Source organism: Apium graveolens, chromosome 4, assembly GCF_009905375.1.
Source record: "Apium graveolens cultivar Ventura chromosome 4, ASM990537v1, whole genome shotgun sequence".
NCBI classification, from domain to species: Eukaryota; Viridiplantae; Streptophyta; class Magnoliopsida; order Apiales; family Apiaceae; genus Apium; species Apium graveolens.
In genome coordinates, this window is record NC_133650.1 from 36,980,528 (window position 1) to 37,007,538 (window position 27,011).

Sequence of the window (27,011 nt, forward strand, 5' to 3'; positions counted from 1 at the left end):
TCACATATAATTCACATTTTTATATTATTTAATTTCCATTTTAGGACGGGTTCCGTTCTACCTGACGGCCCGAAACCACAGCTTGACTTCTAAGCTGACTCTTTAAATTGGAACGTTTTTATCCACGCTCCTTAACTCTAGTATACAGATAAAACAAATAATCACCACTTAATCATATAATCTCATCACATAACACATACTTTACTTTCTTAATTACGACGCAAAATTCTCGGTCGTTATAGAAGATCCTATCAAGGTGCGACTCTTCCCATTCTATCTGAGGGACAAAGCTAAGTGCTGGTTGCATTCTCTACCAGCAGGGTCTATCACTGTAATGTCTGGGATATATCGTGTAACTATTTTTGATAATAAATAAATATTATGCATATCCGATATTTATTCTGTGAATTATCTGTTAAGTGGTATATGTGTTTGGATGTTTAAAAATAATATTAATTGAGTATTTTGATTTTTATATGTCCAAAATAAAATATAGATAATTGTCATATCTTCCTATTTATTTTTATGTTGAATTATGATTTTATAGGAAATTTATGGATTTTATAAAATCTTTTTCCGAGTATCTATAAACTATTTGATATAATCGGGAACCAACCGATGTCACCCGTTTTTACGTTTTTATAACCCCAAATTCTTCCGAGAACTCCTTTCAAACCTAATTGCAATATTCCGAGCATTTTCCATGTTTCGACTTTTTCGATCCGGCGTACGATTTGTCCTGCGCGGGTCCCGGCGTAATATTTTCGATACATTATTTGTTTCGGTAAATCAATAAAACTTGTATTTTCGATAAACGGGATCTTTTTATTAAACTATTATAATTATCACCTCGTAATACGTGTAACCAGGCGCTGAGACCAAGACCGCAGTATAAATTGTACTGATTTGGATAATTATCCCGAAAACCGGTACCGTTTGGATCTGTTTTTATAAATAAATGTACCATTTTATATCCGGAATGATCCAACGGGATACTAATTTTCCGTAATTATAAATAGCCTTTACCGTATTTTATTTCGTACCGAAAATTATTTGCAAACAGTAATTATATAATTTTACAGAGAAAATCTATATATTCATATAAACTTTCAATAATCAAACAGCAATTCGGAGGTGTTATTGAAATCCGTTTGGAAAGCTTGAGTAACCAAAACGAAGGGTTTGAAGAGTACTATCGGATTATACAAGTTCCAGAACTGCAGAATCAAAGGTTTATTTTCTATATTTTTATTTATTTTTGAATTATTTTGATTAAAAATATGAATTTTTGTTCGGATGATTATTTGAATGCTTTGATGATTGCATGTTGTAGAGCTTGTTTTCCTGATGATTTTCATATGTCATATGACTGATTTGGAGTTCAATAACATGTTCAATATTAAGTTTAATCTTCGAATTTTAAAATTAGGGTTTATAACCCGTATGAATGTTCTTAATTGAAATTTAGGGCTTTTTGTTCTAGGGGTTATTAACTGTTGAAATAAAGTGGGTTCTGGTCCTTATGAAATTTGCAATCGATTGGTGTATAGCTCGTTAACAGAGGATTCCTGAATCGAAGGGAGTTGTGTTTTTAAAGTTACGCCGAGCTCGCCGGAAATCGGCGAACTTCCCGGCCAACTCAGGGGTTATTGATGTGTTTTGATTGCATGAATAGATTCCTGGTGATGTATAGATCATATCTGGAGGAGTTGGTGGTGTGAAGATATCGGGAACGTGTTCTCCGGCCATCCCCGTAATTTTTCGGCGACTGAACTGCAAAATTGCAGTTTAGTCCCTGTACTTTTGAAGATGGTGAAATTTAGTCCCTGAAGTTTCTGGAAATTGCAGAAATAGGATTCCTGTTTTAAAAATGTTTAAAAATTATATTTCTATTTATTTTAATTATAAAAATTCATTTTTAATTTCTGAAAATCCCAAAAATTATTATTTTAATTTCAAAAATTATTTTTTAATTCAAAAATAAATCTGAATTAATTAGTTAATTAATTTTAGTTAATAATTAATTGATTAATTGGTCAATTAATTCAAAAATTAATTGATTGATTTAACTAATTATTAATTAATTTTAAGCAATTATTTAATTAGATTTAATTATTTAAAAATGATTTAAAAAATCTGAAAAATAGTTTTGAGCTTTAAAATATTATTTTAAATTATTTTCAAGGCTCGATAATTATTAGAAAATTATTTTGAACCCAGATGTGGCCAACCGAACCCTGTTTATTGCTTTAAAATGGATCCAACGACCCGTGTTAATTCTGAAAAATGTTTTAAAAATCATATTAAATACCCGAAAGCTTGTTTATGACCCAAGACTCCTTTATAAATGATATATCATTGAATGTTTGACTTGTTACGTGTTATATGTAACTTGTTGTTTGACTGTCGGTCTTTATGTTCGGTGTTTACTTGTTTATAGCATAACTTTCAATCCGTTAGTCGGATTTGGGTAAAACGAAGGGTAGATAGAAGTGTATATCAAATAGAATCGTATGGGTTGAGTATTGATAGATTCTTATGATATGTGAGCAAAAGAGGAAAGGCTTAGGAAAGGAAAGCAGATAGTCGAGGAGTAAGACGGTTGTAATTGAAAGGTAGTGAAGTATATCAAGCTAGTATCAGGCAAGTGTTCTGAACTTTCTCGAGATATATTATAGTTGATTAATAGTCTTGTTATATATTGCAAGTGCTTTAAAGCACTGAACCCTAAACCTAGATTCCAGTTATTGATCTTTGAGCCGTAAACCTTATTCTTTATGAACCATTGATTGTTGCATACCCGAATACGAACCACAGATATACGATACTACTCCACAAATGCATACAAACTAAATGCCAAACACGGAATCAAATTTCTTACATATTCAAACCATTGTACCTTATGCCTTGAAAGACCAAATCCTTGTAACCTTGAAACGTTGATTCCTTTGTTATCTAATTATTTCATTACATAACAGCCATTCTTTGAAATTGACATATTGATCCTTTATGAAGACTGAAACCATTTCAGTGTTGAATATCCAATGTTGCTTATGATTTTGTTTATTTCTTTACATTGTTTATTCTGTTATTATGTTTGAATTGGATTATTTTATAAAATTATGGACCAGATTCGTGGTCAAGTTAGGCCAATGTGTGCCTTGGATCCAGTAATTAGAGCAGAGCTGTGTGCCTTGCTCGGGGTTAGTGCTTAACTAATCAGCATCCTAACCTTGGTTTTTAAAAAGAAAATATAATATCCAATTCTAAATCATTATTCATTGTTCACTTGATATCATAACCCTTTTCACTTGATGATCATTATTCTCAGTCTTGTCATTGTGACTTGTTGAGCTAGTTAGCTCATTTATGCGATGTTGTTTATGTTCTTTTCCAGTTAAGAAGGAACCAGTTGGTAGTGAGGATCCCCAATCCAGTGCGAGAGCTAGGGGTCCAGGTTGATCGAGTTAAGCTAGCTGGAAGCTTTTGAGATAGTTTAAGTTTTAAAAGTTTGTAATAATGTTTAATGTTCAGTTCTAATTTTGAATAGTTGGGATTTGGACATTATAATATAAAGTGTGTGTGTGGCTTGTGTGCATACTTTAACCTATTGCGATCCGTGGTAGTTGATAAGTAGGGTCACTGCATATTATTATTATCTTTATTATTGTTATAGGCAGGTTATAAATAAGGTGTGTGTATGTAGACCCCAAACTTCTGACCCGGGTTTGGAGGGCGCCATAATCACCACTTGGGAAGATCTTGCTCAAAAGTTTCTCACTAAATTCTTCCCCATGGCGAAGACTGCTGCAATCAGGAATGCTCTTACCCAGTTTGCGCAGCAAACTGGCGAATCTCTGTGTGAGGCTTGGGATCGATATAAGGAGATGCTAAGAAGTGCCCACACATGGCATGCCTAATTGGATGATTATCAACTATTTCAACAATGGATTGGGTGCTACTTCTAGACCCATGCTTGATGCAGCATCAGGAGGAGCCTAGTAGGCTAAGAGCTATGATGAAGCTTATGAACTTATTGAACTGATGGCTCCTAATGAGTACCAGAATCCTTCTCAGAGACCGACTTAGGGAAAAGTAGCAGGAATTTTGGAGTTGGATGCAGCAAGTGCTATCGCTGCCCAACTTAAGGCTTTGATGATGAAGGTAGACACATTGGCGAATTATGGAGTTAATCAAATCACTAGTGTTTATGAGCTTTTTACTGGTACCCATAAGACTGATCAGTGTGCAATTTCTAGTGAATCAACTCAGTTTGTGAGCAACTTCCAGCGATCGCAGCAACCTGTGCCATCCACCTATCATCCTAATAACCGCAGTCATCCTAATTTCAGCTGGAGCAACGCTCAAAATGCGGTTCAACAACCTTTTCCGCAGTATCCAGTTAAGCAGTACAACCCCTCTGGTTTTCAGCAACCGTAGTATGCACCAAGACAACAACTCCAGCTGCAACAAGCTATGAAAAATTTGAATTAGACGAGTTGAAGCTTATGTACAAGAGTCAAGTTGTTTCTATCAAGACCTTGGAAAATCAAATAGGGCAAATTGCCAATGCCTTGCTAAATCGTCAACCTGGTACATTGCCTAGTGACACTGAAGTTCCAGGAAAGAGGGAAGCTAAGGAGCAGGTAAAGGCAATCACTTTGAGGTTTGGGAAGGTTGCGAATCCCGAACAAACTCAAGAGTTAACTGAAGAAGCTGGGGCTGAGAAAATGCAAAGCAACAGGATGAAGAAGTGGAACCAAGGAAGACTACTGTTGAGCACACTCCGCCTGAGGGTAATATAGGGGAGAAACAGATCTATCCTCCACCACCTTTTCCTAAGCGGTTGTAGAAGAAAAAGCTGGAAAAGCAATTTGAGAAGTTTCTGGAGGTGTTCAAGAAACTTCATATCAATATACCTTTTGTCGAGGCTCTCGAGTAGATGCCTAGTTATGCAAGGTTTATGAAAGGTATTCTCTCTTAGAAGGTGAAGCTAGATGATTTAGAGACTGTCGCTCTCACGGAGGAATGCAGTACTGTGCTGCAGCAGAAGTTACTTCCGAAGCTTAAAGATCCAGGAAGCTTCACTATTCCATGTACTATTGGAAAAGTGTCTTTTGACAGATGCTTATGTGACTTGGGAGCTAGCATCAATCTGATTCCCTTGTCAATCTTCAAGCAGTTGGACTTACCTGATCCTAAACCAACTTAAATGACCTTGCAGTTGGCCGACCGTTCTATTATATATCCGCAAGGTATTGTGGAAGATGTCTTCGTCAAGGTTGATAAAATCATCTTTCTTACTGATTATGTAATTCTTGATTTCGAGGAGGATAAAAAGATTCCCATAATCTTGGGAAAACCTTTCTTGGCCACTAGCTGGACCTTGATAGATGTGTAGAAGGGTGAGCTTATAATGCGAGTGCTGGATCAGGATGTGACTTTTAATGAGGAGTGCTTAAAAGTGGAGTTGGTCGATGCGGTGGTCACATCGAAACTTGATCAATTGCTAAGGTCTAATGCCTTAGAAAAAGCCTTATTGGGGAATTCAGATAGTGAAGATGACGAAGGTGAAGAGCAATTGCTGTATTTGAATGCTTTTCCCTGGAAGAGGAAGATTGATATGACTTTGAATCTCTTGGAATGGAGGAATTGAACAAAGCTCCTAAACACCTCAAGCCTTTTATTGAGGAAGCCCCCTCTCTTGAGCTTAAGCCTTTACCTGAGCATTTGAGGTATGCGTTTTTAGGTGATGCATCTACTCTACCTGTTATTATTGCATCTGACCTTTCAGGTAATGATGAGGAAAAACTTTTGAGGATTCTGAGAGAGTTCAAATCGACAATTGGATGGACTATAGCAGATATCAAGGGGATCAACCCTTCTTAATGTATGCATAAAATTCTGCTAGAGGAAGGTAGCAAGCCTACAGTCGAGCAGCAAAGAAGACTTAATCCTATCATGAAGGAAGTAGTGAAGAAGGAAATTCTGAAGTGGCTAGATGCAGGGATCATCTATCCTATCTCTGACAGTTTATGGGTAAGCCCGGTTCAATGTGTACCAAAGAAAGGTGGAATTACTGTGGTAGCAAATGAGAAGAAGGAGCTTATTCCGACAAGGACAGTCATGGGGTGGAGAGTCTAAATGGACTATCGGAAGCTAAACAAAGCCACTAGGAAGGACCACTTCCCATTTCCCTTCATTGATCATATGCTTGACAGGTTGGCCGGTCATGAGTATTACTGTCTTCTGGATGGCTATTTGGGTTACAATCTGATTTGTATCGCTCCAAAAGATCAGGAGAAGACTACCTTCACTTGTCCATTTGGTACTTTTGCCTTCAGACGAGTTTCTTTTGGTCTATGTGGTGCACCATCCATATTTTAGAGATGTATGATGGCCATCTTTTCTGACATAATTGGCCAGAATGTGGAGGTGTTCATGGACGACTTCTCAATCTTTGGCGATTCTTTTCATGAATGCTTGCAGAATCTGGGACACGTTCTCAAGGGGTGTGTTGAGACTAATCTGGTTTTCAATTGGGAGAAATGTCATTTTATGGTGCATCAGGGCATTATTCTCGGGCACAAGGTTTCTAATAAAGGCCTAAAGGTGGACAAGGCCAAGGTGGGGGTCATTGAGAATCTTCCCCCACCAATTTCTGTTAAGGAAATTCATAGTTTTCTTGGTCATGTGGGTTTCTACAGGCGTTTCATCAAAGATTTCTCAAAAATTTCAAAGCCTTTGTACAGTCTGTTAGAGAAAGATATTCCTTTTAAATTTGATGACGAGTGCCTTGCAGCTTTTAAGACATTGAAGAAGAGTTTAATCACGGCACCTGTCATAACTGTACCTGATTGGAATGAGCCGTTTGAGATGATGTGTGATGCAAGTGACTACGTAGTTGGAGAAGTTCTTGGGCAGAGAAAGAACAACATATTTCATGTGGTCTACTATGCTAGTAAGACTCTAAATGGTGCTAAACTGAATTACACTACTATGGAGAAAGAACTTTTAGCTATTGCCTATAGTTTTGAGAAATTTCGTTCTTATCTACTTGGGACTAAGGGGATAGTTTTCAGTGATCACGCTTCCATTCGATATCTCGTCTTAAAGAAGGACTCGAAGCCTAGATTGATTCAATGGGTTCTTTTGCTCCAAGAATTTGAACTAGAGATCAAGGACAGAAAAGGAACTGAAAATCAAGTTGCTGATTATCTCTTGCGTTTAGAGAATCCTAATGCTACTTCATTGGATAAGACATTGATAAATGAGTCTTTTCCCGATGAGCAGCTGTTTGGAGTGCAAGAAGAAGAGCCATGGTTTGCAGACATTGTGAACTACCTTGTGAGTAATATCATGCCTCCCGACTTATCTTATGCTCAAAGGAAGAAGTTTCTTCATGAAGTGAAATGGTATATGTGGGATGAGCCATTTCTTTTTCACCAAGGAGCTGACCAAATCATCAGGAGATGTATTTCTTACAGCGAAACGGGGGGAATCTTACAATATTACCACTCAATGGCTTATAGAGGACATTATAGTGGAGAAAAGACAGCAGCTCGTGTTCTTCAAGCAGGATTCTTTTCGCCAACATTATTTAAAGATGCTCATCAGTTCGTTTTAAAATGTGATCGATGTCAACCTGTGGGTAATATGTCTAAGAGGGATGGGATGCCTCTTAATGTGCTTCTCGAGGTTGAGGTCTTTGATGTTTGGGGAATTGAATTCATGGGGCCATTTGTCTCATCTTGTAACAATCAGTATATCTTGTTGGCGGTTGATTATGTGTCGAAATGGGTTGAAGTTAAGGAATTACCAACAAACGATGCAAAAGTGATGCTTAATTTTCTTCACAAACAAATATTCACAAGGTTTGGAACACTAAGAGTCATAATCAGTGATGAGGGGTCGCATTTTTTCAATCGCAAGTTCACTTTAATGATAAAAAGGTATAATATAAATCATCGCATTGCTACGGCTTATCATCCTCAGACAAATGGTCAAGCTAAGGTATCTAACAGAGAGATGAAGCACATTTTGGAGAAAGTGGTATGTCCATCAAGGAAGGATTGGTCTTTGAAACTTGATGAAGCTGTTTGGGCATATAGAACAACATATAAGACTCCATTGGGAATGTCTTCATTTCAGTTGGTGTATGGTAAGGGGTGTCATTTTCCTGTGGAGCTCGAGCATAAAGCATATTAGGCTTTGAAGAAATTGAATCTGGACTTGGATGCAGCTGGAAAGAAGAGGATGCTTCAGTTGAATGAACTTGACGAATTTCGACTTCAAGCTTATGAGAACAACAAGATATATAAAGAGAAAGTCAAGAGGTGGCACGATCGGGGTCTAGTGCTCAAGAAATTTGTTCCAGGGCAACAAGTTCTTTTATTTAACTCTCGTCTCCGTCTTTTTCCTGGAAAGTTAAAGTCAAGATGGTCAGGGTCCTTCATAATCAAAATGGTGTTTCCACATGGTGCGGTGGAAATTTTTGAGAATGATTTGGGCCAAGCATTCAAGGTAAATGGTCAATCGGTTGGGTGACACAGAAACCTGCGAGGTGGTTAGTGCCATTTATTTGTCCACCTGATCTCAAGATTCTACGTCGAGCTAGCGATGTTAAAGAAGCGCTTCCAGTCTTCTAACTCTTTTCATGCATATCTTCTTTTGTTTTAGTCTCAATCTTCTCCTGTAAATCAGCCACATTCCTTATCTGAAAGTCTTCCCGCACTTAAGTTCTGATATGTATCTTCTGACACCTTAAGTTCTGATATTAAGCTCTGACTTCAGTAAGTTCTGATTTCAGTAAGTCCTGATATGTCCTGTTGTAAAGTTCCGAAAACTAAACACAAATCATATTAGACATGACATCTCAAATATATCTAACAATCTCCCCCAACTTGTAAATTATGCAAAATATACAAGTTAATAGATTTGATGATGTCAAAAACATTTAAGTACAAATGTAAATAAGAGTTTAACTAGATAACTAACTACGACTTACAGTCCTTGTAGCTTTTACCAATCTCACTGAGTCAATCTTAATCCAAAATGATTCTTGACAAAGTTTGATATCAACTTTTCTTCTTTATTCCTCAGGACTTGAGCTATTGTAGTCTTGACTTATTTCATCTCTTCATCTTGACTTCCAATCTGGTAGATTGCAGTTCTTAGAGCAGAAATATGGTTTCTTTCTAAACCATCACCCAGTCTTATTACCTTTGGATGATAAGAATCTTCATTGTAGCATAGACATTTCTCTTTCAATATCACTTCAAGTTTAGCAGAATCCTTCTTCATTGGAATTTCACTTCCATCATCTTCAATTATGTTTGGAATGAATTCTGTAACCCTTGAACCAGAAATTCTAGCTTTATCTCCTATGGTCTTCATTATGAACTTTGACCATCTTCTGGTAATATCAGACTTTATCTCTAAAAGATAATGAAAGAATTGAAGTTCTTTCAAGGATTTGTTCAGCACATCTGATTCTGACATTTGATATGTCCTTCCATCTTCAAGAAATAGAATCAGATTTTCCTTGACATTGTGCTTGTCATGACATCCAGTACCACTTAAACAGAGATAACCTTATCAAGGTGTTTCTGTGTAACATCTTCAAGAGGTTTGCCAGTTAGCAAAAATGGATCTCTAGTAGAAACTTCAACTCCTGTCCTGATTTTAGCTTCATCAGAACCTAGTCTAGCCCTGTCTCTTGGTTCTCTAGCATTTAACACAATAGTCATGAAATCAGACAGCAATTGGCTTTTCTTTGGATCTGATGGTTTGACATTTTTCCATAGAAGTTTCTTTTTATCAGCTACTTTCATCTTGTCTAAATCAACTTGAGCTATGTCAGAGATTGATGTCTTGATGACTTTATCAGAACTTGCTGTTTTTGTTGTAGCTTGTAGTTCTTCACTTTGAACAACTTGAGCTCTGTCAGAGGTTGTCTTGGATTTTTCAGAAATCTTCCTTCTTTTCAGAGGAATTTTCATCTCCTGTGGCTTTATTGGTTCATTAACTTTTCCCTTTCCTTTATCTTTGGGATCAATCTCAGTTTGTGATCTTGTATTGGGCTTTGATGCCTCAGTATTTGACTTCTCCTTGATCACAATGCCTTTTTGCTTAGGCCTTGGAGGTTTCTTTGCAACAGAAGCTTTTGGCTTTAGATTTGTCTTTTCAACTTTAAATTTAGCTTCTTCCTCCTTGAGATTTTCTAAATCCATTCCAGGATTATGTTTTAGAAATAATCTTCTAGCAATCTCTTCATCAAGTGTATGCATATTGGGATCCTTGTAGTAGACAGTAGTCTGCTTTCCCTTGAGCTTCAGAGTTTGCAGAAACTTCTGAGAGTCTTGACTTCCACCTTGAATCAGAACATCAGGCTTTATCATCAGACTTTGCTCATCAGAACTTGATATCAGATTTTGATTATCAGCACTTGTTATCAGATTTTGAGTTTGAGCAGCTTCAGAACTTGTCTTCTTTTGAGTAAAAGATTTGCTTGCATCAGTAATTAGTTTCCTAGAAGAAACCTTGCTGCTCTGACCTTGACCTTGACCTCTGCTCTTATCAGAGTTTCCCTGGTCATCACCTTTGTCATCCTTCTTCTTCAGTATCTGAGTGATTGAGCATTTGGACTTACTTACCTTCTCCCCTTTTTGGCATCATCAGGTAGTAGGAGAGAGAGAAGAAGTTCAACTGAAGATTGGATTTCATCCAATTGAGCTTTTTGAGAGGCTTGATTCTGTAAGACCTCAGAAATTTGGGCCTGTTGCTTCTCTTGAGCTTTTTCAATTGCTTCAACCTTCTCATGTATAGGTATGATAAGTCTTGACTTATCTAACTTGAGAGTCATATCTAGCTTTTCAGCTGAATCAAGAAGTTTATCAACCTTAGCATGAGTTTGAGAGTGTAGACCTTGAAGATTTTTGGTAGACAGAGCTGTGACTTTGAGTTGTGTCTTGAAATCAGAATTTGTGAGAAACTCATCAGCTTTTCCAATATGGTCTGTCAGTACTTTGGAGTTTGGAATAAAATCAGTTTCATTCCACTTCTTGGTCCACTCCACACCTCTGTGAGTAACTTCCCAAGGAATAGGTGCATCCTGTTCAACAAATTTTTGGATCAATGCCTCCTTTCCAATAATAGGAGCTGGAGTATGTACTGAAACATTGTCTTCAGAAATAGAAGAAGAATCATTATCCTCTGACAGTACAAGAGTATGTGATGAAACTGGAGATTCTGGAACAACTTCATCTAAATTCTGATCATCAGAATATTAGTTGTTGGTATCTCAGCCTGTAGAATAGGAGAATTGACTGTAGATGGCTGAGCTGCTGTGGTTGGAGCTTCCAGAAATAAAACAGTAGGAATAATCAGCATTTGATGGTCAATTTCAGGACTTAATCCTAAATCTTCAATTATTGTTTCTCTGACTGGAGAGACAGTAGGAGTGATCACTGTATCATTAGCAGTGTCTTTAGCTTGAGCTGGAGATGGCAAAGATTCAATTACAATTGGCTTTGAGATCAGAGATTCCTGATCCCCTTCCTCAGCTTCAGTAGTATCATCAGATGGAGGCTTAGCCATGTGCCTTCATGCCCTCATTTTCTTTAATCTCCTTGATAGTGAAGGAGTTGCTTCATCTGCATCAGAACTTACAGTTTCCCACTTCAAATTACCTGAACCCGCAGCTTCATCTAAATTCTGATGGGTTGACCCTTCAGCTTCTTCAGGCATAAGTTCTGATGCATGAACCTGTGCTTCTTCATCATCTGACTCATCCCTTAGAATCATCTTCCTTCTCTTTGGTGGAGGTTGAGGAACAAACTTTGCCCTCTTAGGCCTGGAAGATTAAGGTCTGATGGTAGGTGCTGATGGTTGTTGTTGTGAGGATTGAGCTGGTTGGAAGTATGTTCTGATGGTAGGTTGAGTTAGTTGAAGTTGAGAGGTGGTTGGTTGTGTAGTGGTTGGAGGTGCTGATGAAGGTTGGGTTGGTTGTACATCAGGATATTTAGCAGTGTATGTGGCTGGGTCAGAGTTTACTAAAAACTGTTTGACTGATTGTGGAATTTGGAGGGGTCTTAGAACAGTTTTCTTATTATTAGTAGATAATAAGTCAGTAAATGCTCTCTTAGCAAGTTTAAATGGTGAAATCAACTCACTTGCTAGTTGGGGTGCATCAGAGTTACAAAAGCTGTAAATAAGTTGACATAATCTAGCCAAATATACAGTATTTCTAACTTCTGTCATCCTATCCCCTATGAATCCTAGTACAACAGTAGCATAATCAAAATGAGATTGAGTAATCAGAGCATACCCAATTTGCTAACTTAGGATAGAAATTGCATCAAAGTTTGAACATTTGTTTGCAAAGGTTCTGGTGATGTAGTTAAAGAAGAAACTCCATTCCCTCCTGATGTAGGGTCTCTTCAACTGCCCAAGCTTTGACAAATTCTTCTCATAGCCCAGATTGGCCATTAGCTGTTGAAGATATGGCCCCTCAACTGTTGAATAAGTGCAATTTTCTGGCAATTGTAGCGCTTGGCGAACTGTAGCCATAGTCACTGTATGTTCATCCTCCCCTGTTGTGAAAATAATACTAGGGGACCCATTTGCTTCACCATCATCATACACACCACTCCTCCAAAACTCCAGCACTTAAGTTCTTGAGAGAGATTGAGGTTGGGACAGTGCATACCCAATATCGCTGTTAGCAAGGAAGTCCTGAATGAAATGAAGATCTGATGGGGCTTCATCCTTGCGGAGTATAGCTAAGTAGTTGTTAGTATCAAACTTAGCTCCATTGAAAACAATGTCTTTTGGTGCCATTTCTGTAAGAAATAAGTGAGAGAATAGAATGTACACAAGGTGTTTGTTAAAAGGCCTGTAAGAAAATAGCTTCAGAGAATATTAGTGAGAGAGAGAATAAGAGAGATTAAAGAAAGAAAAGTAGGTAAAAGATTATAAAATCTTTTAACTCCCATATATATAATCTCTTTTTGACAATTGTTATGATTGAAGTAGAACAGACTTTAGACACCTGGCAGCATATCATTAGTCAAAACATTATTAGTGGGAACGAGTAATAAGCAGTAATAAATGTGCACATGCAGTGTTTCAAGGAAAACACGCTTCCCACTTACTAAATGATTATGACTATTTTTATCTCACCTAATTATATTCTGATAAAATATGACTGTTACAGTATTTACCAAAAATAAGTCAAGGAAATAAATAATGCCACGTAAGCATCAGAGTTTGCATCAGGATTTAATATCAGAACTTGACAATTATCAGATTTTAACGTTAATCAGAACATGGCTTCTGTACTCAAAAAGTGAATTTTGTATCTGTGATTCTTCATACAAATACTGACTTGTATCTTCAGAGTTTAATCATCAGAACTTCCATCAAAACTTGTCCTCAGAATTTATGCATATGACACTTAACTGTTTGTCTAAAATAACTTAATCACCACAGTAATTTTCATCATTCAGATGGAGTGATGGTGTGTGCATTAGCAAAATATCAGATAAAGATTAAAGTATGATAAACTTCAGTACATCTTAGAAAGAAGTCATAACTAAGAAAAGTGCTTAAAATCTGTTATTAATAATGAAGTCTACTATAGAATAAATTTATGCAAGAATTCACCTCAACTGTTTGTGCTCATTTTATGCATCTTTTGAAATTCCTTTTTACAGTGGCTTCTCAGTGTAAGTGAGTCACAACTGCTATCAGAAATTATGCTATTATCAGAGTATTTCTCCCGTAATTAGAGAATGTGAAAAGTCACCAAGAAAAATTTATTTTCTTTTTTAATGCATATTACTTAATACCAGCAATGCACTTGGGTCTTCCCTTCCACATATTTACTCTAGATCTCAAAGGAGTACCTGACTTCAATTTTCTTTTCTTTTCTTTAGATAAGTGAGGCTTATCAAGCATGTGGTTCATCCTTAAGATTTACTGACATCATAATTTGACAGATAAGAAGCAAGAATCTAGTTTCTGACCTAGTAATAAGATACACAAAGTAAATTTGACTAAGCTCAACATCTGAATTTGCTTGTGTTAATGAATTTTCACATAAACAACTAATTCAAATATGGGATTTCTAGTATGTTAAAGACTACTAGGTCAGCATCTAGCACAGTTATCCTCATTGGATTAAATAGTTATAAAACATTCAAAACACTATCAGGGTATATAGATCCACATCAGATAACAATCAGTATTTAATGTATTACAATTTAAGCACATATTACATGAAGATAAGACAATCTGTAAACACTGATCATAAAGTCTGATGCATGAGAATAAAAACTAAGCAGATTTAGAGAAAGAACCTGAAGCCATTCCAAGTTCATTTACTAGTCTTGTAAAAGTAGCTTCACATAGTGGTTTTGTGAAGATATCTGCTAGTTGTTGATCTGTTGGAACAAAATGCAATTCCATTGTACCTTCCATCACATGTTCCCTTATGAAATGGTACCTAATGCTGATGTGCTTTGTCATTGAGTGTTGAACTGGATTACCAGTCATAGCAATTGCACTTTGATTATCACAGTAAATAGTATTTTAGAAAATTCTAACCCATAGTCCAGAAACTGATTCTTCATCCAAAAAATCTGTGCACAACAGCTTCCTGTAACAATATATTCTGCTTCTGCAGTTGATGTGGAAATTGATTTCTGTTTCTTGCTAAACCAAGAAACCAATATGCCTCCAAAAAATTGGCAACTTCCACTAGTGCTTTACCTGTCTATTTTGCATCCTGCAAAATCTGTATTTGACTAACCTATTAGCTTAAAATCTGATTCTCTAGGATACCACAATCCTAGATCAGCTGTACCATTGAGGTACTTGAAAATTCTTTTCACATCTATTAGATGAGGTTCTCTTGGATCAGCCTGAAAGCTTGCACAAAGATAGGTATCATACATGATATCAGGTCTACTTGCAGTTAAATAAAGTAAAGAGCCAATCATACCTCTGTAGTTAGTAATATCTACTAATGAACCAGTATCTTTATCTAACTTGGTTGTAGTGGCCATGGGAGTGGATGCAGTTGAACTGTCTTGCATTCCAAATTTCTTGAGTAAATTTCTGGTGTACTTGGATTGATTTATGAAAGTACTTTCTTCATTTTGCTTGACTTGAAGTCCCAGAAAATAACTAAGTTCTCCCATCATACTCATTTGATATCTTGACTGCATTAGCTTTGCAAACCTTTCACAGAGTTTGGCATTTGTAGAACCAAATATAATATATTTGTACCAAAAGTAAGTCTTTTCCATGGTTGAGATAGAACAGTGTTTTATCAATTGTACCTCTGTTAAATCCACTTTCCAGAAGGAATTGAGCTAAAGTCTCATACCATGCTCTTGAAGCTTGCTTAAGGCCATAAAGTGCTTTGTCAAGTCTGTAGACATGATTAGGAAATTTTGGATCTACAAATCCTGAAGGTTGTTCAACAGATACCTCTTCTTCAAATTCTCCATTGAGAAAAGCACTTTTCGCATCCATTTGAAAGACTTTGAACTTTTTGTGAGCAACATAAGCCAAAAAGATTTTATGGCTTCCAATCTAGCAACTGGTGCAAATGTTTCATCATAATCAATAGCCTCCTGTTGAGAGTAGCCTTTAGCAAACAACCCTGCTTTGTTTCTTGTAATTATGCCATCACTGTCAGTTTTGTTTCTAAACACCCATTTTGTGCCAATAATTGATCTGTTCTTTGGTCTTGGCACTAGGGTCCAGACTTTATTTCTTTCAAATTCATTTAACTCTTCCTACATTGCTTGTACCCAATCAGAATCTTGAAGAGCTTCTTCCACTTTCTTTGTTTCAGTCTGAGATAGAAAAGAATGATAGAGACATTCATTTGATGTTGATGTTCTAGTTCTGACACCTGCTTCAGGATCTCCAATTATTAAGTTAGGTGCATGTGCCTTAGTCCACTTCCTTGCAGATGGAAGTTGTTCTCTAGAACTGGATCCTCCCCCATGATCCATGCTGTCTCCATCAGCATTTTCTGATGCTCCCCCTGTAGTTATGCTCTCCGAGACTTCAGAATTTGAGTTGGAACCTTCAGGATTTGAAGAATCAGAGTTTTCAGAATTATCAGAATTTGGCTCATCAGAACTTGATGAATCAGAACTTGAAGAGCCAGTGATAGGTTCTGATGCTTCTTGAGTGTCTTGAGTGGAGGTAGGATCTTCAGCTTGCTCCCCCTGGACAGGTGCATTTTCCCTTGGAGTAGTTACCACAGTTTTAATGACATCAGAACTTAACCCGTCAGAACTTACAGGATCAGGATTTAAGTCATCAGAATTTACATAATCAGAATTTAAATCTTCATTTTCAAATCTCAGCTGATCATGATCATTGAAATCTTCAAGTCCAGTAATCTTCTTATCATCAAAAGATACATTGATAGATTCCATGAAAATCCTTGTTCTTAAATTGTAGACTCTGAAGGCTTTTGTGGAAAGTGGATATCCAACAAAAATTCCTTCATCAACTTTTAAATCAAATTTTGGCAGCTGTTCAGGATGAGTCTTAAGAACAAAACACTTGCAACCAAATACATGAAAGTATTTCAGATTTGGCTTATTTCTCTTCACCATCTCATATGGTGTTTTTCCATGCTTGTTTATGAGTGTAGCATTCTGTATAAAACAAGCAGTCTGCACAGCTTCAGCCCAAAAGTAGGTTGGTAGCTTTGCTTCATCAAACATAGTTCATGCAGCTTCAATGAGAGTCCTGTTCTTTCTTTCTACAACTCCATTTTGCTGTGGAGTTCCAGGTGCAGAAAATTCCTGCTTAATTCTATGCTCTTTGCAGAACTATTCTATTATTGAATTCTTAAACTCAGTGCCATTATTACTTCTTATAATTTTGACAGAATCTTTGATCAATTTATCCAGCTGTTTGACATGATCAGTTAGAGTAGATGCAGTCTCATTCTTCTTGTGCAAGAAATACACCCAAGTGTACCTTATGAACTCATCCACTATGACCATAGCGTATTTCTTCTTTGCAATAGACATGACATTGACTGGACCAAATAGATCAACATGCAGTAGGTGATAAGGCTCAAGAATTGAAGATTCAGTTTTGCTCTTGAATGAAGATTTTCTTTGTTTTGCCTTTTGACATGAATCACAAAGGCCATCAGGAGCAAATACTGATATTGGCAGTCCTCTCACAAGATCTTTCTTTACTAGCTTATTTTTATTGTTGAAATTTAAATGAGAGAGTCTTTTGTGCCAATTCCAGCTTTCTTCAATTGATGCCTACTCAACAGACAGATTGCAGAACCATCAAAACTTGTTGAAAGTATGGCTTCATAAATGTTATCATGCCTGTAACCTTTCAGAACCTCATTTCCTGTAGAATTGCTTACAACTTCACAGTATTCTTCAAAGAAATCCACATGATAACCTCTGTCACAGATTTGACTCACACTTAGCAGATTGTGTTTAAGTCCTGAGACAAGAGCTACTGATTCAATGATGGCATTCCCAAGATTGATATTTCCATATCCCAGAGTTATTCCCATGTTGCCATCTCCATAAGAAACTCTTGCGCCAGCTTTCTCCATAAAGTCTAATAGCAGGGCTTTATTTCCAGTCATATTTCCTGAACATCCACTATCCAGCACTAGGATATTTTTCTTGTTGCCCTGCAATCACAAAGACCACTATTGGTTAGTTTTAAGGACCCAGACTTGCTTGGATCCTTTGGCCGTTTTAAGTTTGTTAGCATTTGCAGCGGATTTAATTTCAGAGTTTATGCTAACATGCTGTTTATCAGAATTTATATCGGACTTTGCATCAGACTTTATACTAGAAGAAATTAAACTAACTTTCTTCAAAGAAGGTTTTATTTGATAATAATCATAGTACAGACTATGATATTCCTTACAAGTATAAATAGAATGCCATAACCTACCACAATGAAAACAAGGATTTTTTGGCTTAAACCTAAAATACTAACTCTTAGCTCCTGATCTAGGAGGTAAAGAGTTTATATCTTTATTTAACCTGCAAAAAGAAGCAAGATGGTTAGAGTTTCCATAGTTATAATATTTCTTTCTAGGAGCATTAGGAACAGGCCTATAATTATTGCTTTTATTCACACCTTCCTTTCCATTCCTATTTTTCCTAGCTTCCTTTACCTTGTTCACATTTCTAATCTCTTTCAGCTTATGCTTAAGCTGCTTCTTTGTCATTAAGCCTATGTTTACTTCAACTGGTTTATCCTGTTTATCAGAAGTTGACTCTTCTTTAACTTCTGTCCTAGACTCTTACATCTTTTCAGAATCAGACTTTACAGTTTTTGCTACAAACTTAACAGGATTTACCTTTGGCTTAGCAGTCTGTTTAACAACAATTGGCTCAATTTCCACAGTTCCTTTCTCACTTTTATCATCTCCATAACCTAAGCCTCTTTCCAGTTTCCATAACTTAGTAAATTCTGAGTTGTTCTGCCAGAGTTAGTCCAAGTTCTGATAATCTATTTTTCCTTTTCTAAGTCAGCCTTTAGAGATTCATTCAATTTTAACACTTCATCTCTAACATACCAAGCATTATCTCCTTCTTTCTTAGTTTGATGAAGAAAAACTAACTCCTTTTCTAAATAGTCATTCCTATTTTTAAAAGCAAGATTTTCACATATTAATCTTTCACATGTTAAAGTCTGATCTCTATAACTAATGAACATGGTTTTAAGTTATAATCTCAACTCAGTAATATCATCAGTATGAAAAGCATAAGTTGTTTGAGGTACTTTCAATTCAGCAGTTTCAGTACTGCTATCAGCATTTGCCATCAAGGCATAGTTCACCTTATGTTCGGAATCTGAAGTGTCTGTCCAACTTTTCTTCTTTGTGACAAGTGCCTTGCCTTTGTCACTTTTTCCTTTCTTACAGTCAGGAGATGTGTGGCCTCTTTCACCATAATTGTAGCATTTGACATTTGAGTTGTCTCCTCTATTAGACTTTCCCCCTTTGCCTTCAGACTTTCTGAATCCTTTCTTATCAGAACTTCCACCTTTCCTGAAAAACTTCTTTCCCTTTCTGAATTTCTTGTAGGCTATCTTTGTGATACCCTTTACCATAAGAGCACATAGTTGCATCATCTCTTCATCAACATCAACTTTAGATAAACTTTCAGTTTCTGGATCATCATCATCAAAATTTGATGACTCTGAATCAGACTTTATGATGAGAGCCTTTCCTTTGCCCCTGTTTGAGGCAACCACTTTAGGAGATTCCTCCTCAGTTTTAAGAGCAACTGTCCTTGACTTTCTTCCATGCCTCTTGTTCCTTTGATCCATCTCAAGTTCATAAGTCTAGAGCATACCATAAATTTCATCAAGAGTAGTTTCAGTAAGGTCATAGTTGTCTCTTATGGTAGTAGACTTTAAATCCCGATTTTCAGGAAGAGCTAAAAGGAATTTTAGATTTGAATCTTGAAGATCATATTCCTTGTCCACCAGTGACAGATCATTCAAGAGTTTGACAAACCTGTCATATAAGTCAGTTAATGACTCATCAGCTTTTGAGTCAAAGTGCTCATACTTTTGAGTGGGTATAGTCCTCCTGTTCTTTTTGATTGCATCAGTTCCCTGGCATCTTGTCTCCAAAGCATCCCATATCTCATTTGCAGTCTTGCAATGAATTAGCCTATTTGACATGACATTATCAATGGCACTATGCAGCAAATGCCTTACCCTTGTGTCCTTGGCAATAGATGAGATGTCTTCAGCTGTGTAATCACCTTTCTCCTTTGGTATGGACTTTGCTGGTTGATCTGCAACTGCAACTGAGAGTTTGGTAGGCTTATATGGTCCTTCATTAATCCTATCAAAGTATTCTGGATCTGTAGCTTCCAGAAACATAGCCATCTTCACTTTCCATATGGGATACTCAGAAGGTCTCAGTATGGAACCCCAATAGTCTCATATCGACTATGGGTTTGAGTGTTTTGAGTTTCTTGAGTTTTGGTGGGCTTAGTTGGGGTTTGTGTTTCTTCAGACATGATTGTTTGGATCTTTACTGTATATGTGTTAACAGAAAAGCTCTGATACCAATTGTTAGGTCACACAACACTGTAGAAGGGGGTTGAATTCAGTGTTAATACAATCAAATCGATTTCAACACAAGTATGTAACAAAGATCAAGTATATTTAATAAACTCTGTTACAATATAAACTGTTGTTCTCTCTCAGTGATGAACAAATATCACTAAGAGCTGCTAGGTTACAATGTATAATCTTCTCTATAATGATAACACATATAGTGTAAACCCTAAGTCTGTGTTTATATAGTACACAGTTACAAGATATATTCTAACTGATATTGAATATAATTCTGTCTCCAAAAATATATCAATTAGATATCTTCTACAAGTCTTCCAGTCTTCTAATTTTTTTCATGCATATCATCTTTTGTTTTAGTCTCGATCTTCTCCTTTAAATCAGCCGCATTCCTTATCTAAAAGGCTTCCTGCACTTAAATTATGATATGTATCTTCTGACACCTTAAGTTCTGATATTAAGCTCTGACTTCAGTAAGTTCTGATTTCAGTAAGTCCTGATATGTCCTGTTGTTAAGATCTGAAAACTAAACATAAATCATATTATACATGACATCTCAAATATATCTAACACCGAGTATTCTACGTTCCCCGCGTTCGGCATGAATAGGGGATTCTGAAGTTCTTGAGGGGGAGCACTACGGGGTCTATTCTGTATGCGTCCATGGTGACAAAGCTGTGTGTGGCAGTTGGTGTGCATTGGCTCACACATGGGCAGTTGCAAATTTCGAGTGCTCCGATCGATAGCACTACTTTGGCTACGATGCAGGAATGGGATGGAGGCAAGCCCGATCTGAAGGGGCTTGGGTATTCTTTTGACCACCTACCTGGTAAGAGGCCAGCTGCTAGTTAGGCGAGCAGGACTGCATGGAGATCTCAGTTAGAAGATGAAGGAGGACCATTGCAGCAGCAGCAGGAGGCAGCCGGAACAGAGATGGGAGCTGGTTTGAGTTCGACGCAATATAGGTGTCTTGCGAGGAGGATAGATGTGATGCACGGCATCCATAGTCATTTTGCACAAGATCTCACCCAGGCACTTGGGACTGCATTTAGAGCCACCATAGTTGACATTCAGTGGCCAAAATTTGGTGAAGACTCTATGTATCCGCCTCCTAACACGCCTGACACTCCACCCCTTGAGGGTGAGGATTCTGATTCAGAGTAGGTATGCCTGATTCCTTACTGATTACCTTTACTGAGGATAATGAATATTTTAAGTTTGGGGGTAGTAGTTGAAGGAATATGTTTGTGTGAGTCTCATATAGTTGCATGTTCATGATAGTTTAGTTCATATAGTTGCATATTTTGCCATGTAGTTTTTTATTTTGGTAATTTTATGATATTTTGTTCATGTAGTTTCATGCATTTACATTATAACATGATCCCTTAGATAATTTTTCCGATTGACTTGCGATATTGATGCTAGTATAGTGATGTCGTCTTTAGAGATATTAAGTCATATTAAATTGATTTGCATGCTAGAGACACTTGTATTTCACTAAGTCTTATAGGTTTCTAGAGTGCTAGATCATGATCATGGTTTGTTGATTTGTCGAGGTTTAATCGTTTGTTTATATATAGAATTTAGGGTATTCTCTTAATAATAAAAGACATGGATATTTAAACATTGGAGAAATTGGATTTTATTGCTAGTTGTGTGGCTAGGTGTCAAATGGCTAGTATCCGACTCATATTTTTATGAGTAGTCTAGGATTGGATGAGATGGAGCGAAACGCACTCATTCAGAAATTGTGAAAAGAAAAAAAAAGAAAAAAAAAAGAAAAAAAAAAGAATAAGTGTTATGTATAATTGATCACGAGTGGGCTCTTTAGTACTCGAGTTATTAAGTTTTTAGGGGACTTTGTGCCTAGTGACCTAAGGCTTTTATGGTCTGGGATCCGCTAACCTAACGCTCACTACATGGGTGCTATTATATAAGTCTTTTGTGGACCTCACTCATTGCACGATCAAATAAGCATACTTGTGTTGTTTTGTTGTGAATAAAAGCATGAATCTGTATAAAACTCCAATATAAGAATTGAAGTGTTATAAGTTATTTTGAGTCTAGCTTTTTATTTTATTTATAACCTTGCGATTGCCTTGATGAGTAGTGAGTCATGATTATTGATCTAGTTGCGATAGTATATCTGTAAGCATCTTCACACACGCACGTCTCTAGTTTATAAGTTGATTTATATGATTTGATTGATCTTCATGCGAGTAACTGCATTTGTTGATATGTTGCTTGTTGATTGGTTGAGTTATTCTCTTGGGATCGTTGCATTCATATAGTTGCATTCATACATTTTTGTTTCTTGTTATTTGAGTCTGTTTATGCTTGAGGACAAGCATCGATTCAAGTTTGGAGGTATATTGAGTGGCATTTATGACACTTATTTATGCTCTAATAAGCTTTGAATTGATGCATTTGTACTCAAGTTGTTAAGTGTTTTAATGTGTTTTCTAGTGTTTTTGCATTTCAGGCATTATTCAGGTAATCAGGTGAATTAGCCTTGTTTTTGTGCTAATTTGGTGTCCAAGTGGTGTTGGAATAAAAGTTCTGGAAAGCCGGCTCGAAGCAGCAAGATTTAAAAAAAAATCTGAGTTTTTCCCAGAAGGACGGCGCGCCCGCGCTGTGATAGCGTGCGGCCGCGCCGGGGTTCCAGAAATACAGCGCGCCCGCGTTCTGATAGCGCGCGGTTGCGTCGATGCCACATTCAAGAATCCTGTTTCTAATACAATTCTAAAAGGGAAGGCTTCCAGCTTGTTGAGGGCTGCTATATATATTCATATTAGGTCGTTTTAATAAAGAGACTTACTAGAGCTCAAGGAGAAGAAGACAAGAGACCTTTAGCACAATTCAACAAAGACGAAGACGATCTAGTTTATTCTTGTGAATCTTTGTTTTGAGTTGTAATTTGGATGCTTGTTTCCTGTTTTGCTGAACCTATACTCTTGTTCGTACTTAGTTTAATTATTCGTATAAAGACTACATTTTATATATCATGATTTCACCGGAACCCACGTTGATGATGAGTCTGATTATGGGCTAATTGTTATCGTGGGGTTCTAGCGGATTTACTTAAGAATTTCTTTAGTTAAATTATTTTGATACCTTAGTATGTGGTGATTGTATGATATCCTAGTAATGGTTGTGCATATTCGTCTTATGAGTGTCGCGAACTTATAAGATAGTGTGTTAATTCTTAATGAAGCGAAAGTGAATTTAAGGATTTAGAACTTGCCATGCTAGCATAGGTTCATGTATTTGTCATGCATGATTCGTAGGTAATTTTAACCATCTTACTTGCCCTATATAATCAAGATAGATAACTTGTGCTTAAACCGTTATGTTGTCAAATTCTATAGACATATAGGGTCTTAATATAATTGGTGCCTATTCAGCTTCTATCTCTTTTGTGGATGTCTGGTAGAATGGTACTCGTGCAACGAAAGTTGGCATTTATCAATTTTGTGTTATCTGATTAGTATCATCACCATTGCATGCTAAGGTTAAGAATAATAAGGCTATTGAATGAAGTATTTTAATGAAGTTAGAATCTCATGTTTGTCATATATATTAATTCAGTCAATCTTATTCTCATAGTTATAATTATTAATTAATTCTTAGTTATAAATAATCTCAATTTGTTATCATCTTAGCATTGGATAATAACCATACATTATTGCTTAGGTGCATAAATTAAACTGTTAACCAATACAGTCTATGTGGGAACGAACTAGAAAAGATTCTATACTACCGGCGAACTCGTATACTTGCGTGTATTATTAGCGCGTATTTAGCGACTAACACAAAGCCTCATTTTTGCTTTTCTGCACAGATTAATACAACTTAAATTAATATAATTAACTAATATACAACAAGGTTACAGATCTGTTGGCTTGGCTATTAGCGTTGGATATAGAATTACAGATACGACAGCCTTGGACCAAAAGAAATTACTTATTTTTATGGTATGATACTCTCTTCGCTTTTGATTTTAAAAAATATTCCCAAATTTCATTTTAGTTCTATTTCCAATTTTATAGAAAAAACAATTTTTTTGTTTTAGATTTTAAAATTCAACTAGTCATTCGACCGATACTTTCAACTAATTTTTTGAACCGGATTCGTATGTTATTTTTTAAAAATAATTTTATATATGTTAGTGATATTTCAAAAAATTTAGAAAAAACGTATAATTTTATTTGAGATTTTAAAAGTTAACGCATCATTTTCTTGAAACTTATACTAGTGTTTCATCTATGTTGATATTTCAAAATTTTTAAAAATATTTGTCGACTATAAAACCGCATGAATATGAAATATATATATATATATATTTTAAAGATATTTCCAATTCCTTAGAAAAAGTAAATTTATTTGATTTGGGATTTTAAAAGTCAACAAGTCATTTGATCGGTACTTCTAACTATTACTTCATCTTGGATTGGTGATTTGAATTTAAAAACAAAGTCTCGTCGATCTAATCGTACGAATGTCAGAAATTATTTATTTAAGTGATATTTGAAACTATTTTGAAAATAATGATTTATTTAATTTGGGTTTTTTTGCGGTCAGTGAGCATTTGACTAGTATTTTATAACTAGTGTTTCATCCCAGAATGGTATTTCAATATTTTCAAAACCATTTCTCGTCCATATAACTGTTTGGATGTGAAGATTTAAATTATTTAGTGATATTTTTAAATTTTAGAAAAAACTTAATTTGCTTCGTTTGATATTTTTACAATAAATGATTTATTTAACTAGTACTTGTATCTAGTGTTTCCTCCCAGATTGGTGTTTTAATTCTTTTTCAAAACAGATCTTGACGATCCACCTGTATAGATGTAGAAATATTTATATTTTTGATAATATTTTCAATTTTCTAAAAAATAAATTAATTTTGTATTAGATTTTAACAGGAAACGAGTTCATTGACCGGTACTTCTAACTAGCGTTTCATCCTGTATTTGTGTTCTAAATTTTTATAAAACAAATCTCGGCAATCCAACCGTATGGGTGTGATGACTTATATTTTTAGTGATATTTCCAAATTTTTAGAAACTAATAAATTTATTTAGTTTGTGATTTTGCACGGTCATCAAACATGTGACCGGTATTTTTGTTTAATCCCCGAATGGTATTTTAGTTTTTTTTTTCAAAACTATTTCTCGATGATATAACTCTTTGGATGTCAATATCTATAAAATGATATTTTCAAAATTTTAGAAAAATATTAATTTATTTGGTTTGAGATTTTAACAGTCAACGAGTCATTTGACCATATCTAATGTTTCATCCTGGATTGATGTTTTATTTTTTGAAAACGGATCTCGACCATCCAACCGTATCGATGTGAAAATCTTTATATTTTGGTAATATTTTCAATTTTTAGGAAAAAATAAATTAATTTGGTTTGAGATTTTAATAGTCAACGAATTAATTGACTTGTAATTTTAAATAGTGGTTCATCATGTATCTATGTTTTGAAATTTTTATAAAAATAAACTCGACGATCCAACCGTATGGATGCGAGGACGTGTTTATTTTAGTAATATTTTCAAATTTTTAGAAAAAAAATAAATTTATTGGATTTGGGATTTTAATAGTCAACGAGTTATTTTTCTGGAATTTATACTAGTGTTTTAATCTAACCGTACGGATACAAAGATCTATATTTTTTTATTTTAAACTCATGTATTCATTGAATATTACATATATCAAATCTATAAATTAACTTTTTATAACAAGTTCCTAAACTCCTTGAAAACAAAGTTTTCTATATTTGAAAACAATTGCTTTGTTATCATTTTCAAAAATTGTTGTACCCTTAAAGTCTTACAATATGACAAATGTATTTTTTACAATATGAATTATCATTTTCAATAATTTTTGTACCTTTTTCTCCTTACAATATGACAAATGTATTTTTTAACCCCTTGTTTGTGATAAAGGTGAAAAAACAGAAGATCACAAATCGGGCATGGATAATTTGTAGTTTTGTCAATGAAGCAGGGAAAAAAGAGGAACTGTCACTTAACCACACCTAAATTTGATTGCCACTTCGGTCTACATGAAATGGGGTAGTGACAGGTATTGTAATTTGACCCGACTTAAAAATAGGATATCTATGGTATAATCTCCCCATAAAAGCTATATACCTCCCCACATAAAGCCCTCCCGCCCAAATATTAATTATATATATATATATGTTATATAAATTTATATATATGTTTATACATACTTTTTATAGACAGAAATTTTATGAAGATCACATTTTTATAGAAGACCTTGGAGACCAGGTTCTGCAATCAAATATGAAATATATTATTTTGTGAAGTATGTTCTACAAATATCACTAATTCATTAAAATTGTTGAAAATCATTTAAGTTTAATAAGTATAATCTGTATGTTCTGCAATTTGAACAAATGCTCCGGAAACTTAACATTTTTTATAGAATAATACATTTTGTAATGTTTACATGCAATACATGTATGATTTTTAAGATTTTGAATAAAATAATGATATTTGTAGAATATTATTTCATAAAATAATATGTTTTGCAATGTTTTTATGCAAGATTATTAGTGGTCTCCGTAGTCTCCAACAAAAACATGTCTTCGTTGAACTTGACAGTTTATAATCTGATCTAAACAAAAACAACAATACTAATTAGAAACTTAAAGCCACTTTATTTTTCAAGGAAAATGATTCATGTAGCAAAGGTTCCTTTTTACCTCAAAATATAAATTTAAGAATCTACTCAACCATAATCAAAATGTATTCAGAAGAAAGGGTAAAATTAAACTTCAACTGGAGAGCAAAAATGTAGCCAGTCAAGAACTAGAAATTGTTCAAAAAGTAAAAGGTATATGGAAGAGACACA

At 35.4% G+C, this 27,011-nt stretch overlaps 1 non-coding gene and 1 pseudogene across 1 annotated transcript; both read right to left on the reverse strand.

Moving 5' to 3' along the window:
* LOC141718494 (L-Ala-D/L-amino acid epimerase-like) overlaps window positions 1–27,011 on the reverse strand; it is a 53,994-nt pseudogene that overhangs the window by 20,096 nt on the left and 6,887 nt on the right.
* On the reverse strand, window positions 3,810–3,914 carry LOC141722019 (small nucleolar RNA R71). The gene has a single exon (XR_012575056.1). It is a non-coding gene; the product is annotated as a small nucleolar RNA R71 (small nucleolar RNA).